Raw genomic sequence first — 17,244 nt, 5'->3', positions numbered from 1 at the left:
TCAGGATTGCTGCATTGCAGACATGCAGTGCAGCCTGCTCAGAGTCATGGAGGAGGAAATGTAATGTCAGGTTTGGGGGTAATACGCAGGTTAGTTTGACTGGAATATGGGACATATATGAAGGGGATTAAGATAAAGGCTGGAGCCAAGTTGGAGGACTGAGCTTTGTATTTTTGCCTAGAAGTGACAAGGACCTTACCAAGGAAAAGAATGATGACTTGCACTTGAAGAACATTATTTTGACATTTGGAGGATGGTTTGGAGAAGAGAGAAATTGGAAGCACCGATGAATTAAAATGCTATTGCATTAGTTCAGAAGAAGGGTAATAAGTGACTGTGGGAGAGTACAAGACAGATTAGAAGGATTCTATAAACCTCTGGTTGTGGGGCATGGATGGGATTAGAGAGGGAAATGTAGAGGCTGAATCTGAGCTTGCTAACCTGAGTGACTGAAATGAGATCAGGAAAGAGCACTGGGTTTGGGGGGGGAGATAATTCCATGTTGGACATACTCAGTTTGAGGAAACTGTAGCACATCTAGGTGCGTATAATATGTCAGAAAGTCTGGTGACCATCTTGTAGAATTGGTTTTTACTAATAAATTTCATCTAAGTGTGTGTGAAATGATTAAACTATGACTTATCATAAGACAAAACTTCGCTGACACAGTATGTGGGTGGATGTTAAAATTTCATCTCTCTTGCTATTACAAGGTAATTTATCCTTTAATTACATGTAATTTATTCTGAAGTTACTCCCAGATTCCGTGATGTTCTTTTTATATTCAGTCTGACCAGCACAATTCTTCTTATCCACTGCAGGGGAAGTGGAAAATGAAAGAATGTACATGATTAATTTGTTAGTTAAAGCTCTATTTAAAATATGCTCTTTCTATTACTAATACGTCATCATTCTCAAAGTCTCTGCTGGATTGTGCCCTGTACAGGTTATTTTCTCCTGCTGTCATGAATTTATTTCAATATATTTTCAGATTGAATAACTCTGAAATTTCCTTATCCATGCTACTGTGATCTTTTGTCATTGCATTTCTCCCCATTGATTACTACCTTTGATCCCATTCGTTGTTCTTACCATGACCTCCAGACTTTGCCAAGCCGTCCTTCCTGTTCTGGCCACACTCTCTTCTCTTTCCAGTATGTTACCTTGTTGGTAAAGCACTTCAACACTGGATTCCCTGCTTGGCCTGTTGTTGACTGAGCTCTGTCAGACCTCAGCCTTGGATTATTACTGCCTCCTTTGCTTCTATTCGTGTGTTGCTGCTGAATAAAGCAAGAAGTCACAGTTTGGGGTCCACTATAAATTTATGTCATCTGCTCTTAAGGGGGCCCTTACTACATTAAGGCAACTCCACTCCACAATTGAATTTGTAAGAGATTCACCACAGTGCCAATTCCAAACTTTTCTCAAGTCTCTTGTTGCCCTAATCCAGCCGAAAATCTCTCATCAAAAAATGAAGGACTCTCTTCCCATTCTCCTATTTCCAACGTCCCCAAGTATCTTCTTCGGTATAGTTTCTGATGACGTGGTACTTTTCTACAGATGTCTTTAATGACATCCCTTTCCAGGTTCCCCAGCAGACTGCCCCAATTTTCCAAACTTAAGGTTCTCCCTAGCCTTTCCTTGCTGCCTACAAACAGCCCAAATCTCCTCTGTCCTTAAAAAACCCCAGGTCCTGCTAGCAGTCTCCCTTGTTCTCAGCTAAATCTGTACTAGGTGCTGGACTTCCTGCCCTCAGTCTGTTCCAAACTAATTGCAGTCATGCTTATGCTCTTCCTCCTCACTCTTGCCTGGTAACTCCTCTGATTGTTTTTTTTTTTGACGTTACTCTCAGGTCTTAATTTCTTAAAGACACAGTTCAAATACTACTTGCTAAAGGATGCCTTTTTTGGTTGTTATTCCCCCCTAACATCTAGGCTGATTGCATTCCTACTACCAACTTATAATGGTTTCCCCTCTATAGTTACCTGCCATGAGGGACTGGTTTTGGCTTTTATTTGTATCATCAGTGCTTAACCCAGTGCCTGGCATATAGTAAAACCTTAATAAATGTTTGCTGATGGATTGATGCAGTATGGAAGTTCAGAAGTGAAATTAGGGCTGGATATGTAGAACTAGGAATCTTGTGTGTAGAGGTGGGGCACTCAGACAAGTAAGATTAAAACTAGGAGAGAAGTCTCACAAAAACTTGGCACAGAGCAAATATCCAGGAGGTGCAACACTGTGACAGTGTTGAATATGAGAGGTCCCAAAGGATGAGACTGAGAAAAGCACATCATATTTGACTGGTAAGGGAGATCATGTTAACTATGGGGAGTACAATTTTAGTTGAGTTACAAGGTTCAGAAGCCAGATAATAAATCTTACCCAGATATCTATGCCCTTTATCCATTCAGTTGCCTCGTCTTGTCAGTTCTGCCTCCACAGGAAATCTTGAATCTCTAACATTGCCTCCGTACAATCCATCTTCCACACAACAACCAAAATAATCTTTCTAAAGCATACACCTGATCATGTCATAACCCTACTGCAAAATTATCAGCATCACTCTTCATGTTTCTAGAATTACATTTAAATTTCTTATCTTGAAATTGGAACCTTTTACGTGCTGACTACAGACTTATTTTTCAACCTTAATTCACATTTCTTCATGTGGTCTACTGTTAAGTCATTTTCAACTCTTGGTGACTACATTTTTGGGTTTTCTTGGCAAAGATACCGGAGTGGTTTGTCCTTACCTTCTCCGGCTCATTTTACAAATGAGTAAACTGAGGCAAACAGGGTTAGGTGACTTGCCTAGGGTCATAGAGCTCGTGGGATTTAAACTCGGATCTTCCTGACTCTAGGCCCAGCACTCTCTCTGCTGTACCACCAAGCTACGTAGTAGCTCTTTATTTAGGCTGCCTTCTGTTGCCCATCTCAGCACACCACTTGGGTGTCTTTGTCCAGGCTGTCCCCAGGGCTGCACCTTTCTTCAAGGCTCAGCTCAGCTATCCATCCTATAGGAAAACTTTTCAGATGGTCCTTCTCTAATTTCCTTGTACGTATGTATGTATATGTGGTTGCCCCCTAATATGGAATAAACTCCCAAAAGTCAGGGACTGTTTGGTTTTTGTCTTTGAATCCTTAGCATACCTTGCACATAGTAGACCCTTAGTCTTCACCTTTGTCATTCATTATGGCACTGTAACATTCCATTCCATTCTCATGCCACAAATAATTTTTCAATTGGTCCATGGTTTTTTTTCCCCCAGTTTTTTACTATTATGAGTAATTCTGCTATGAATATCTTTATACAGATTTTTTTCTTATTGTTAGTAACCTTTTGTGTGTATAAATCTTAAATGATAGGATTGCTAAGTCAAAAGTTATGAATATTCTTGTAATTTTCATTGTAAAGTCCAAATGGCTTTCTGAAATGGCCAGATAAATATTTTGCTTCACCAGCAGCAAATTTGCTTGCTGGTTTTCCCATAGACAGGCCTTTCACCTTTTTGAAGAGTTCAAGGTGATGCCTCAGTTTAATTTACATTTCTCTGATTTTTAACAATTTTGAATTTTTTAAGGGTGGCTAGTAGTAGTTTATGTTTCTTCTTTCAAAAACTGCCTTTTTATAACCTGACCAAAACTTCAGTTAGGAAATGACTCTCATGCTTATAAATTTCTGTCATTTTTTCCATAGATATTTTTGATGTCTCATTACCAGACTTTTTACCAGCAACATTTTTGGAAACATTTTTTCCCCCGGCTTTCACTTTATTCTGTATATGCTGGTGAATTTACTTATGCAAAAGCTGTTTTTTGTTTTGTAGCAAAGTCTTTTTTTTTTGTCTTGTACCAAAAAGCCTTTTTTTGTCATTACCTGTGTTCACTTGCTTTTAATTTTTTTTCTCCTCTCCACAGTAACAAACTTTTTGTAATGTGGCTTTTTATATTTAGATCACTGATTCATGTCAAATTCTTTTTTGGTGTAATTTATCGAACATAAAGTTAAGAATTGAAATACTAATTGTTTGGCCATCATTACAGTGCATTTTATCTGTGGTAGACCATCTAATGGTTTCTACTAATGGATGTTATCCTTATTAAACATCAAAATAATTGGCACATCAGAGTAATTCTTCAAGAAGGGTAATCATTTTGTGACATTTTATAATTTTAGTGTTGTGAGCTTAATGTTCAGAAGGTTATTTATTCATTATTAGATGTAACTACAAGGTGAGCAGTGTTGCCTTGGTCATGTGGTCCTTGAATGGAATGATCAGACTTTTCATAGCATAATTGAGAGTGATAATAAGACAATAGATTTAAAAGTCCTTTTGGGATCTCCTTCAACCCCTTCATTTTACTACTGAGAAAACTAAGGTCTAGAAAAGTTCACTGAGTTGCCTGAGGTCACTGGTAGAGGCAGTAAATGTCAGAGACAGGATTTGAACCCAGGTCCTTGGTTCCAAATCTGCTGCTCTTTCCACTGTTTTACATAGCATGCTATCCCAGTCTTATCTCCTCTGCCTTTAAAAATAAAAATGTTACTCTTTATTAAAACATACAGTGTGAAAAACACGGTTATAGAGCAAAATTTAAGTGAGGTAAACAACACTGAGGCACAACCCTGTGCTTTTTTCTTTAATTTTTACTCATCATCAGTCATGTCATAGTCTTAGGTTTTATCTTGAGCTTTGGTGGAACAACACTACTTTATAACTTGAGTATCTCTCAGAATCAGAAGGCTCCTAGCAGTACCTGTCCCACAACTTCAGGACAAATTCCTTCAGGCAGAATGTAGGTAACATCTGCATTTATTTGTTCATTCAACAAATTTTATTATTTATGAAAATGACCGTCCATCATGGCCACCAGTGGTCAGCTGCGCTGGTAGGTTTATATACTTACTGAAGACATAACTTTATAATTCCTTTGGCCTCCCTTTGTGCCTCTCTATGCTAAGATGGGGAGAAAAACAAAGTAATACGGTATTGGCTTTTATCAACTATGAACCCCTTTAACTGCCTTTTACCTAAAAGATTTTCTCCATTTAGTTACCTTCCTGTATTTTTATCCTTTTTAAGGTAACCTTACTGCTGCTTCTTCCCATCAAATGTTTGCAATCTGTTTACAATGGTGATCGTACAAAAAGCCAAGCTTGTTTCAGATCTAAACCATCTCTTATGGAAAAGAACCAGCTTCTTTTTGGAAGTCAGAACAATTTTAAAAATAAGTGTAATCAGAATTTTTAATTGAATTGTTCATTCAATTTGCACTGACAGTTACAGGTATTCAGATAAACAGTATGAGAAAAGAGGAAAAGGTGAACCAAAATAAACACAAAAGAGGAAATTGTTAATGACAGTAGATAGAAGTATTAGTAAAATTAGGTTTATTTGCCTATTGTTAACACTATACAAAAAATTGTGCATGTTGATTTTAATATTTTCCCATGTACTCTTCCCCATTTTTTCTGATCCCTTTTGACCATCTCTACATTTGCACAGCATGGATTTGTTGCTTATAGCTGCGTGGTTGTGGTTAGTGAGTATAGCGTTCCTTTGGTTCTTCTTTCACTTTATATCTTTCCACATGTCTTCCCACATGTCTCTGAAGTCTTCATTTTTGTTATTTCCCAAAGGACAATGATATCCCTTTTCACTCACATACTATATTTTGTTCAACCATCTGAGATGTTTTCCTGGGCTTTTTTTGCTGCCAGACATTTTGTACAAAAGTCTTTTTTTTTCTTGCCAGTAATCCCCTTAAGGTATGGTCCTAGGAGTAGCACAGTTGGGTCAAAGGATAAGCACATTTTTGTAATTGTTAGTCTATGTGTGTGTTGATTTCCAAAAAAAGACTGGACCAATTCACGGCAGTTTAATTATGTGCCTGTTTTCCTATAGCCATTCCAGCTTTGAATTTCATCATATTTTACGATTACCTTTGACACAGTTTGACTGTGTATAAGGTAGAATCTCAGTTGTTTTTATTTGCATTTTTCAAAATCAAAACTTCCGTTAAATTAAGTATAGTCTAACTTCAGTGGTTCCTGTAACTTACCTATGGTTAATTGCTGTTGCTCTTATTACTGTTGTTAGTCTTGATGGAGGTATGAAAAGGGAGAAGTCAGGTTTTTACAAATGATATTCTATGACAGAATACATCTTAAAACAGTACAGTTGGTTGAAAGATTTTGAGAATACCAGATCTTGCTGTGTATATTATTTCTTTAGTATAAAAAGCATTTGATTTGTTAGAGCAAAATATTGCCTTTAATGACTTGCCCTCCAATAAGATGCTTCCCATACTAATATTAAAATCATATGACATTACTTGAACGATGTAATGAGAAATGTCTTTTGACAACTGACTGATTACTAATATTAAATGAATGTTAAAACAGCGAGATATATACTTGCCACAAATGTTCGGCATTGTCATAAAAGATGTTCAGCAAAGATTCCAAATAGAATAAATATTCCGTAAGGATAATAATGGTGTGTATATATTATTACATATATAATATAATAAAGCTGTTGATGGGCAATATACATATGAATTCACTCAGTGATAGACAAAGCAGCATGGATGAGATTGTGCATCTAAAAGGATTTATTATAGCAACTTAGGACTTTCAGAGACACTAGATAGTATAGAAAATTTAACTTTAAGGAGCCTATACTCGTTGATCAGTGCAAATTATGTAAGGAATAAGGAGCTATGCAAACAGGCTACGAAGGCTTATGCATCTACAAAATTTCAACAAGACATGACCTAGTGTCTAGAATTATATATATCAGAAACTACCTTTCATGGACTAACAAATGAAAAATGTCTTTGTGAAATCAACCCATGAACCCTTGAAACTGGAGCATTATCACCAGGAGCGTTCTGGTAAATCAATACCCCACTCTCCAGGGGGTAAATGCAAATAACACAATTTTACTTTTAATCTTCATTATTAACATTTGCTCCATCACTTAAGTCTAAACAATCAACGGAATAGCAAATCAAGCCCTAGTTTGAGGTGTTTGCCAATTCCTGAGATAACTGCTCATGCTGAAAATTTAACAATCTGCTCTCAGGACCTACTCTTAGTTGGCTCCAGCGTACCCCTTATTTATCGCAGACCAAACTTACCTGCAGTCACCTTGATATAGCACTGATATAATAAATGTTGCCTTATCAAATATTAATAATTTCCAACCTACATGGAATGAAAAACTTTTGAAATAGAGACCTAACAAAGGAAATCAAAAACACATTAGGAACAGTATGAGGAGGTACACCTTTCCTTTGTGCTGTCTGATAATGGAATTAACCCTAATTTCAGGGAACCTACACAAGATGACCTTACATCCTAAAACTTAAATCAGCTGCAAAAACACTTATTGCACATTGCAGTTGTCTGTAGAATATTAAATATTATAAAAAAGGATGGAGAGTGACTTGTCCCATTATTATCTCTTAACTCTACCACCAAGATGAAAAGTTTGTAGGTAGCTTTAAAGTTTTAATTCAGTTTTACATATGTTAGTTACGTCACCACTTGATCCTTACAACAACTCTGAGGTACGGACTACACTATCCCCATTTGACAAAACAGGGTAAGCCCATACAGCTTAATACCTGCCTTGCAGATGACACTGCTGGTTAACTGAAACTCTGGAGCACTGTATAGCCTCCCTAATTGACATCCATAATTACTCAAAAGAATTTGGCCTGACCATCCGCAGAGGAAAAGACAAGTGGAAGAAGAAAGCCTATCACTCATATGTAGGTGAAATGAAAACCCACAAAGCTAGCCCATCAGCTCATACCTCTTAGACACAATCAACTGACAGTAAACTGGCCTTAGAATTAAACTGAAGCAAGAGAGGGAACCAGAGCGCATTTTGGAAACTGAAAAAGTTTTTAGTGACACCGAGCTCCTCCCAGAAACAGACTGTCGTGTTACAGTAGTAGTCTGGTAGTATATGACTGTAAGTAATTGAATATTATATGAAGAAATGAAGGTGAAAATCACCCAAAGGGCAGTGGAAAGGCACATGGTGCGTATGAGCAGGCTTCAGCAACGTTACAAATAAGGAATTTTTCAGAAGAAATAATGTAAAGAATGTTAAGAGAAATGAGTAGGAAAAAAATGGGGTGATCACAAATCAAAAGCAAAGAATAAGCAGTGGACATACTATAAATCACACTGGTGAGTCACACAGTGCTAAGAGAACATGAAGAATTGCCCTCAGAATGTTGAGTGCACCCTCTATGGTGCATTTATGGGAGGACATGGACAAAATTTTAATATGAAGAGCAGGCATAAAGAAATGAAATGTGTTTTGATTGCTAGTAAATGAAACAATGAGTTTTCCACAAGGCTTCATCACTGTCATAAAGGATTTTCAGCAGAGACTCCAAATAAAATAAATATTCCTTATGGAGGATAAAAATAATAAGGCTCTCAATGAGCAACGTACACATGAATTCTAATGATATATAGAAGAAAAATGAATCTTTGGAGAAAGGTATATCAACGAGATCACAAATCCATCAGACTATTATTATGGATTGTGAGGGCAGGAGGAAAACAGCAGCAAAGATAGGATGAAGATAGAAATTTAGCACAAAAATTTTGACTTTTATAGAATAAATTTGTAATAATTGTTTTATGAATTCTCTTTGAACCTGCTAGGTGTGGGATATAATTACAGTAACATTTGCATAATGTTATAGTTTTGTCCTGTTATTTTGAAGACAGATTTGTTAGTCTGGGATGAGGAGGAGCCATTGTACCAAATTATTTGTTGTAAAGAATTCATTGTAATTGATTAACAAAGTAATTAGCATGGTCCATCCCGTGGAGTGTGGAAATAACATCATTATATCAAACTTTATTTTTCCTTTATTGTAAAGGGATAAGATTTTTTACTTCTTATTTTTTATTTTAGTAATTTGGGGGTATGAGTGCCAGCAATTGTATTGTGCCATATTGTTTTCTTGGGGCAGCTTTCCAGTTGTAAATTTTCCCCCCCTCTCAACATTTGTACATCCATTATTGGGATTATCTTGAAGTTCCTGCTGTTAAATGAAATGTTTTCCCCATTGCATGTTTGTTGATTAAAAGACTTGCTTTCCTTGAACGTTTTCTATCTTTTCCCGATAATCCATACATATCTGTTCAAAACTTCCTGCTGTCTTTTAAAATAACAGACATGAATTTCTTACTATCAGGTGGAAGTAAAGTGAGAAAAATATCTTCTTTATAGCTTTTAACCATGTTATTAATACACACTTCTTATGAAGCTAAGTTATTTTATTCCTAAGCTATATTGTTGGATTTAGAGGTGGTTTGTGAGACCTGACAAGTAATGTCTAGCTTTGTTCTCCTTGCTAAGGGGTACTAACAGTGTTTGAAAATTAGTGTCATTACAAATAGCACCTGGGTCACATCATGCTATTTGAACCAGGTCAATGCTTCCCTATTGCTGTAAGTTGCCATGGCTACTACAAATTCAGCAACTAAGGTTGCTCTAGTTAATGCACATTTCCTGTCAGATAATTTTTTTGTGACATTAATAGAACACTATGATTTTAGGTAATAAGAATGCCCCTTTTTATTAAGTCAGTCCTGAATCACTTGGCTTTCTCTCACGTTACAAAAGGTCCTTTACTAAAAGCAGGAAATTGGCAGTTATTACAAGAAATGGGTTTTGTTGGGGTTTTTTTTTTGCAGTAATCAACTAGTTGTTTCTAAAAATGACTTTTGTAACATTTTCTTCATAGGCTTCTTAATCTTTTTCACCATCATATTTTATGAATGTGAGACTCTAGAATTAGTGTTTTTTTATTCAAGGTGACCCATGATAGGAGGGAGGGGTCAACTTAAATGGAGATACTTTTAAAAAAGCAGTCTAGCTCTTGAGTTGACACCATTTATATTGCAGTCAGTCTTTACTTCAATGACTAATATTCACTTTGGCCAGAAGAGAGCCAGATGAAAATAATGCTCTGCTAGCATAGTTGGCAGCTTTGTCAACAAACATTAAGTGCCTACTATGTGGTCATTACCATGCTTGAAGAAAGGTAAAAATGGTGCCTTTTCTCAAGGAGCTAATAGTCCAATGGAGGAGAGACAACATGAAAATAACTGTATACAAGCAAAATATTATGCAGCATAAAGTAGGGGTCATCTCAGGAGGAAGGCACTACTAGTACCAAGGGAAATCAGGAAAGGCTTCTTGCAGAAAGTGAGACCTTATCTGCATCCTGAAAGAAGGCAGGGAAACCAGGAGGTGGAGATAAAGAGAAAGTGGATTCCAGGCAGAGAGGACAGCCAGTGAAAATACCCAGTCCTGAGATGGGGAGTTTCCAGTGTCACTGGATCATAGAGCAGGATGGAGGGTTATATAAGGTGTAAGACTAGAAAGATGGGAAGGAGGTAGATAATGAAGGGCTTTAAATCGGGGGATTTATATTTGATACTGGAGATAATGGCCACTGGAGTTGTACTAAAAGGGGGAGAAGTTTAATGTTTAATATGGTCAGACCTACGCTTTAGAAAGATGACTTTGATAGTGAAGTGAAAAGTGAACTGGAGAGGGAGAGACTTAAGGCAGGGAGACGAACCAAAAAAAAAAAAAAAAAAGGTGAACAATTTTCCCTCTAGTGATCCAGCAAATTGTGTATTACTTGGTGAGCAGTTCTTTTCAACTTTATTTCCTTTGATATCTCTTAAAAACAGGAAACCAATGCAAAATGTAAATATGAAAAACTTCAAAGGTTTAATAATTTTTATGGAATTTTGGAGATGAAAGGGGCATATCTAGGCTAACTCCAAAATTTTATAGACAAAATAAATCATGGTCAAGGGAGATTAAATGGCTTAACCAAGGTCAGTGGCTGGCAGAGCTGGAATAAGAATTTGGGTCTCCTGAATTTCAGTTCAGTGCTCATTCTATCACATTGCCTTTGACAACGATGATTGCTTCAAAGGCCTTCCATTTCCACCAAGGACTGAATGAGAGGACATGCAGGAAGATAAATTACTTGGGCAGACTTTGAGGGTGATTGACAATGTTAGAAGGGACGATCCAATACACAGATTGTTATTAGATATTTTAAATGTTTTGACAGTGAGTCTTCAGCCTCTTTATCTCTAAATGTCACTTGCAGAATCAAGGTATCGCCAGACAAACCTAGGATATTTTCAGGGAAAAAGGGAAAAGTGGGAGAAGAAATCATGAAGGGTGTACATGATTGGGAATGTGAGAATGCCATCACTAATTATATCAACTACCATATTCATTTTTGCCAGTGCCATAGGTTGCCATTTCCTGATTTATTACCAGATTTGGGGGCAAAAGATATTTCATGGTCCCTTAAATTAATCTGAAGAGGCTACATTTTTGGTTGTGAATTTAAGTCTTAATTTGACTCAATAGGACTACTTATAAGTACTTTGTTGTTTACTGAAGGTTCTTTTGATAACTATATTAAGGATACTTAGGATAATCTATGAATGCTGTTGTCTTTATGAAAATTCAGGCTTCTTAATGGGAACACCTGAATTTTTAAAGTAATCAAACAGTTTTTGTTACTTAACATTCAGCCAGTTTCATTAGTATCGACTTTTATTCCCTTTGTCCTATTTGAGGGCAAAGATCAGAATCAGATAATTTAAGGAAATCAGTGGTGTGGAAACTTCTTGCACCAATGCTGATCAACTTACCTATAATTTACAGTCTTAAAGAATTGGCTGGAGTACTGAGAAGTGACTTACCCATGGTCACACAGTAAGTATGTGTCAGGTACAACACTTGAAAGTTCAACCTAGGTCTTTCCAACTCCCGACTCCAGTCCAACTTTCTATCCACTACATCATGCTACTATTTTTTGACCTAAGTACTGAAGAAAATGAAATAAGTTTTTGTGGCCATTTGAGGTTTTGATTATATACTATTCTGGCCAAAAATCTCATGTTAAATCTTTTAATATTAATGTACGTTTCTCATGCATGGTTTGGATGCCTATTCCAAAAAAAATGGGGTTCCTGCTCAGGATTTAGGAAGACCAAATTCAATTGTGAGGGAGCCTGACCCTAAATAGGTGATAACAGGCTTTTTTCTTTCTTTCTGTGGCTCATTATGTCCCCCACACCAGAGTTCTGGAGGAAAAAATCTTAAATCTTCTAGAAAGTCATGCAGTGTACAAAATAGTAAATCTAAGATATAGAATTACTTGCTGTTTATTTCCTTTGCCACAAAAGAAATGCTTAAAACACAATACTCATAAGCATGCATTAATAGTTAAAACTTAAAACACATAATACTGAACAAGTATTTCACTTTTATGTCTGATCTGTCTGTGCAACTCACAGGTTCAGAGCCCAGGAGAGCGCAGCTTGCCCTTCAGCCGGGCTGCTTCAGAAGCCTGGTAGTGATACACTCTCTTCTCCTCTGAGAAGCACTAACTACAGTGGCAGGAATCACCTGCCTCTGGCAGTCAGCTCCCAACTCTAGAACTGCCAAACTCTTTTGCTTGCTAGGCAGCCACCAAGAGTGGAAATGCTCATCTCTTGGATTTGCTCTATCTGTGCTTCTGTCTGCAGAACAGAAGCAGCAGCCAGGGATTTGAGGTCTGGCTCTTCAGGTTCACTCGGATAAGCACATGTTCCCGTTGCCCTGTGTGGTTCCATAGCTTCTGAGGCAGGGGGAGGAAAGAGAAATCCCCTCCCCCTCACTTGTGGTAAGTCCATGAGAGGACTGGCACTGCCTGTACTAACAGAAAGCCTTCCTCCAAAAAAGACAGGTAGCTGGCTCTGGTTGATCCTTATGGCTCACAGAGCTCTTCTTGACTCAATTGCTTTTTGACCCAGCCCCCCCCCCCAAAAAAAAATAAATTACAGCAACTAAGGGACCAAAAATCAGCCCATGTTGGGGGAGTAATGATGCCAGAAAAATTTTTATAGGACCTCTAAAAAGCAGTTGGGGAAAATGGCGTATGCATGAAATGTTACTTCATTTTAACTACCTTGAAGTCTAAAGAATAAAGTTGCTCTGGCATTATTACTCCTTTAGTGTCAGAGGTAGAATTTGAACTCAGGTCTTCCAAATCCTAGGATTAACACTAGGATTGACTACTGCATATGGGGCCATTGCCAGTTGTCCAGACTTATATCCTGCCTTTGGACGTTGATGACTCGAAGAGAGGGTGAGGCTGAGAACTGTACAATTCTGCCGCACTTAAATCCGATTCATACACCTCTTCATGTCATTGGTCCTCATCAAAACAAAGGACCAGCAGCAACAATTGCATTATTATAAAGTCACAGTTTGGGTTTTGATGCCAGCCCCCAGTCCCTTACTTTCAAGGCATTAGTCGTATGGTGGAAGATGTTGTTAGGAGCACCAAGGACATGCCAAGCTATATATAAATCTTTGAGACAAGGGATTGTGTTAGAATAAGGAAAGCATAGCAGGCATAAAATAGTTGCATAATTTTGTAGGAAAATAAATGAATTCTTATCCTCATTTGAAAAATGCACATGTCCCCAATTGATAAATGGTCAAAGGATATGAACAGGCAATTTTCAGAGGAAGAAATTAAAGATATCTATAATCATATGAAAAAATGCTCTAAATCACTATTGATTAGAGAGATGCAAATCAAAACAACTCTGAGGTACCACATCACACCTATAAGATTGGCAAACATGACAGAACAAGAAAATGATAAATGCTGGAGAGGATGTGGGAGAGTTGGAACACTAATTCATGTTGGTGGAGCTGCGAGCGCATCCAACCATTCTGGAGAGCAATTTGGAACTATGCCCAAAGGGCTACAAAAATGTGCATACCCTTTGACCCAGCAATATCGCTACTAGGACTATATCCCCAAGAGATCATAAAAATGGGAAAGGGTCCCACATGTACAAAAATATTTATAGCAGCACTCTATGTAGCTGCCAAAAACTGGAAGTAAAGGGGATGTCCATCAATTGGGGAATGGCTGAATAAATTATGGTATATGAATGTAATGGAGTACTATTGTGCCATAAGAAATGATGAACAAGAAGACTTCAGAGAGGCCTGGAAGGACTTATATGACCTGATGCTGAGTGAAAGGAGCAGAACCAGGAGAACTTTGTGCACAGCAACAACCACAGTGTGCGAGAGTTTTTTCTGGTAGACTTGGAATTTTGTAATAACGCAAAAACTTCTTATAAAAAAAAAAAATCCCAAAGGTGGTTCTCAAGGCAAAATGCCTTCCACACTCAGAGAAAGAAATATGGAAGTCACTCACAAAATGTAGCAGATCATGTTTGTGCATGTGTATGTGTTTGTGTATCATGTTCTGATTTGTTATACGATTTCTTTCATTTATTTTAGTCTGACTACATAGCATGACTATAGTGAAAATATACTCAATAGGAAAGTATATGTAGAATCTATACAGAATTGTATGCAGTTGTGGGGAGGGAGGGGGGTAGTGGGGGGTAGGTGTGGGGGGGATAAAATCTCAATTGTATGGCAGTGATTGTTAAACATTAAAAAATAATTAAAAAAATTATATTGGAAGGAAAAAAAATAAAAACAAAAAAAAGAAAAAAAAAAGAAAAATGCACATGATTTAGATGTGAACCAATAAACTCAGTGTTTTAAGGGGAAGAGATAAAAACCTCTGATTTGAATCTCTTCCAACAAGTATGTCAAGTCCTTTTTCTTATAACTAATTTGTTAAATTAAAAAGCTATTTATGGACTCCATGTGTAACAAATAAAATGAAACCCTATTGTCCCAAAGAAACCAGTCAGAAAACTCCCCCTGTTAAAGTCTTCTTTCCCTCAGTACTCTTCTTCTTAACCTGGTTCTCTACAAGGAAAAACAAAACAAAACACCATTTTTATAAGGAAAAAAAGAAAAATATGACATCAAAATTCTGAGCTGAAAAGTGGTGTGATTTGACAGGACTCAAAATTTGGCATTTTGAGGGATTCCTGTATAATAAGAGAGAGGAAGCATATAGAGAAAGGAATGAATTTGAAGGTTTTTTCAGCCCCAGGGCAGCTGCATCAAAGGTCTTTCAGAAATCAAAAACAAAAACAAAAGCCAAGCAACACATTCCTAGGGGAAAAGCAAATGTAAACTTTTTTTTAAAGCTTAGAAAGTCCATGTGATAAGGCAGTTAAGATTCTTCCTGTTTCCGAATGTTTTTTGTGAGTAATGCTCCCGTGAATCTACCTACTCTATTACCATTCTCACTTTTTCCGTTGTTCTATTATATTCCTCTTGAGAGTGTAATAGAGATATTAGAACACTGGAGCTAGAAAACACCTTCCAAATCACCTTCCTCAACCCCCTCATTTTACAGTTGAGGAAACCGAAGTGCCTGACACTCATTGTTCATGGACTATGGAATGATTTTCTACCTGACTGCTGTTAACCTCTGCTACTTTTTCCTCTTTCCATTTATCTTATATGTAAAAGAAAAACATCAGAGAATCATTTGTCTTAAATTATGACATTTTTGCTTTTAAGTTAAGTCAGCAAGTATTAAGTGCTTGCTATATGTACAGGCAGCTAGATGGCACAATGGATAGAGCCCTGGGCCTGGGATCCAGGAAGACTGTTCAGTATGATATTTGAATCAGTTCAAATCCAGTCTCAGACACGTAGTGGCTGTGTGACCCTGGGCAAGTCACTTAATCTCTGTATGCCTAATCCACTGGTTCACCTAAAGGTATAAAATGTCCTACAAACATGAAGTCAGATCACTCAGGCATCACCCCACTAATCAGTTCCTTTTCATACACGTATGAGTAGGACTGTGTCTTTAGAAGCCAGGTGCTAGTGTATCCTTGTGGCATACCCTTATTAGGGGTAAGCAGTCATCCTTTTACTACTGATTGATGACTTAATAACTACTTCATTTTTGTCACAAATCATATGTGATCTAACGGTGCCACCATCAGTCCCACCCCTACCAAACAGAACCAGTTTGATTGGAGTCACATAAGGTGATTTCAGATTCTGATTCTGCCAGTAACTTCCAGTGTGAACATGAACAAATTTCTTAATTTATCCGAGCCTCAGTTTCCTCATCCATAAAATGAAGGAATTGGACTAGATCAGGAGTTTTTAACCTGGGATTCATGGAAGGGATGTATAAATAAATGTATCTGCATAGGGGCTTTGTGAGCTTGCATGGAAAAGAAAAATCTTTATTTTCACTAATCTTTAAATGAAATTGATTATTTCCATAAATTATTAATCTAAAAAATATTCTGAAAAAGGGTCAAGAATCTACCAGCCTGCCAAAGGAGTCCATAACACTAAACAAAAAATTAGAATCCTTGAGCAAGAGGATCTCTGAAGCTCATTCTACTAGCACTGAATCTGTGTTACTCTGACAAGAATTACTGATGTTAAAAGGTAGATGTTACAATATTGGGGGGAGGAATTAAAGAAATAAATTCATCTGAGCTAGGGCAGCCATACATAGGATTACCAGTCACATGAAATAACATGGAAAGCACTTCCCAAGCCTCAAAGCACTGCATAAATGCTAGTTATTGTTACTAAATCAGTCTGGAAGATATTGAATAATTAGAGTAGCTCTGTGTTCACTGTGAGCCAAAAATAAGGAAGCTATAGTATGATTCATATTTCATCCCAGGAAATCAGACAGACAAGGATATTTTGTTACAATTAGAGGAAACATTCAATCAAAAAGGACTGTCACTCATCCTATAGTGTTAAGGAAGAATTATGTTCATTTTTCAGTCATGTCCAACTATTTGTGATTCCATTTGGGGTTTTCTTGGCAGATACCAGAGTGGTTTATTATTTTCTTCTCCAGCTTATTTTACCGATGGGGAAACTGAGGCAAACAGGGGTACGAGAGTTGTCCAGGGTCACACAGCTAGCAAGCGTCTGAGGCCACTTTTTACCTCAGGAACACTCATCTTGTGGATTCTAGGCCAAGCACTCTAACCACTGCCCCACCTAGCTACCCCTTGCACATGTAACGGGGAGGGAAGGAAGATAGGAAAGAATTTGGAACTCAAAATTTAAAAAAAAAAAAAAGAATGTTAAAAATTATTTTTACATGTTATAGGAGAAAAATAAAATAATAACATTTTTAAAATGTACCTTTCTGTCTTGATTTCATCAAAGTTATTTCACCCAGAATACTCCATGTTTTTGTTTTTATTGGACTAATTTGTCAAATGACCCAGCAAAA

Source organism: Notamacropus eugenii, chromosome 1 (assembly GCF_028372415.1).
Source record: "Notamacropus eugenii isolate mMacEug1 chromosome 1, mMacEug1.pri_v2, whole genome shotgun sequence".
NCBI lineage: Eukaryota > Metazoa > Chordata > Mammalia > Diprotodontia > Macropodidae > Notamacropus > Notamacropus eugenii.
The sequence above is the reverse complement of the archived record's forward strand: the minus strand, read 5'-3'. Positions refer to the sequence as shown.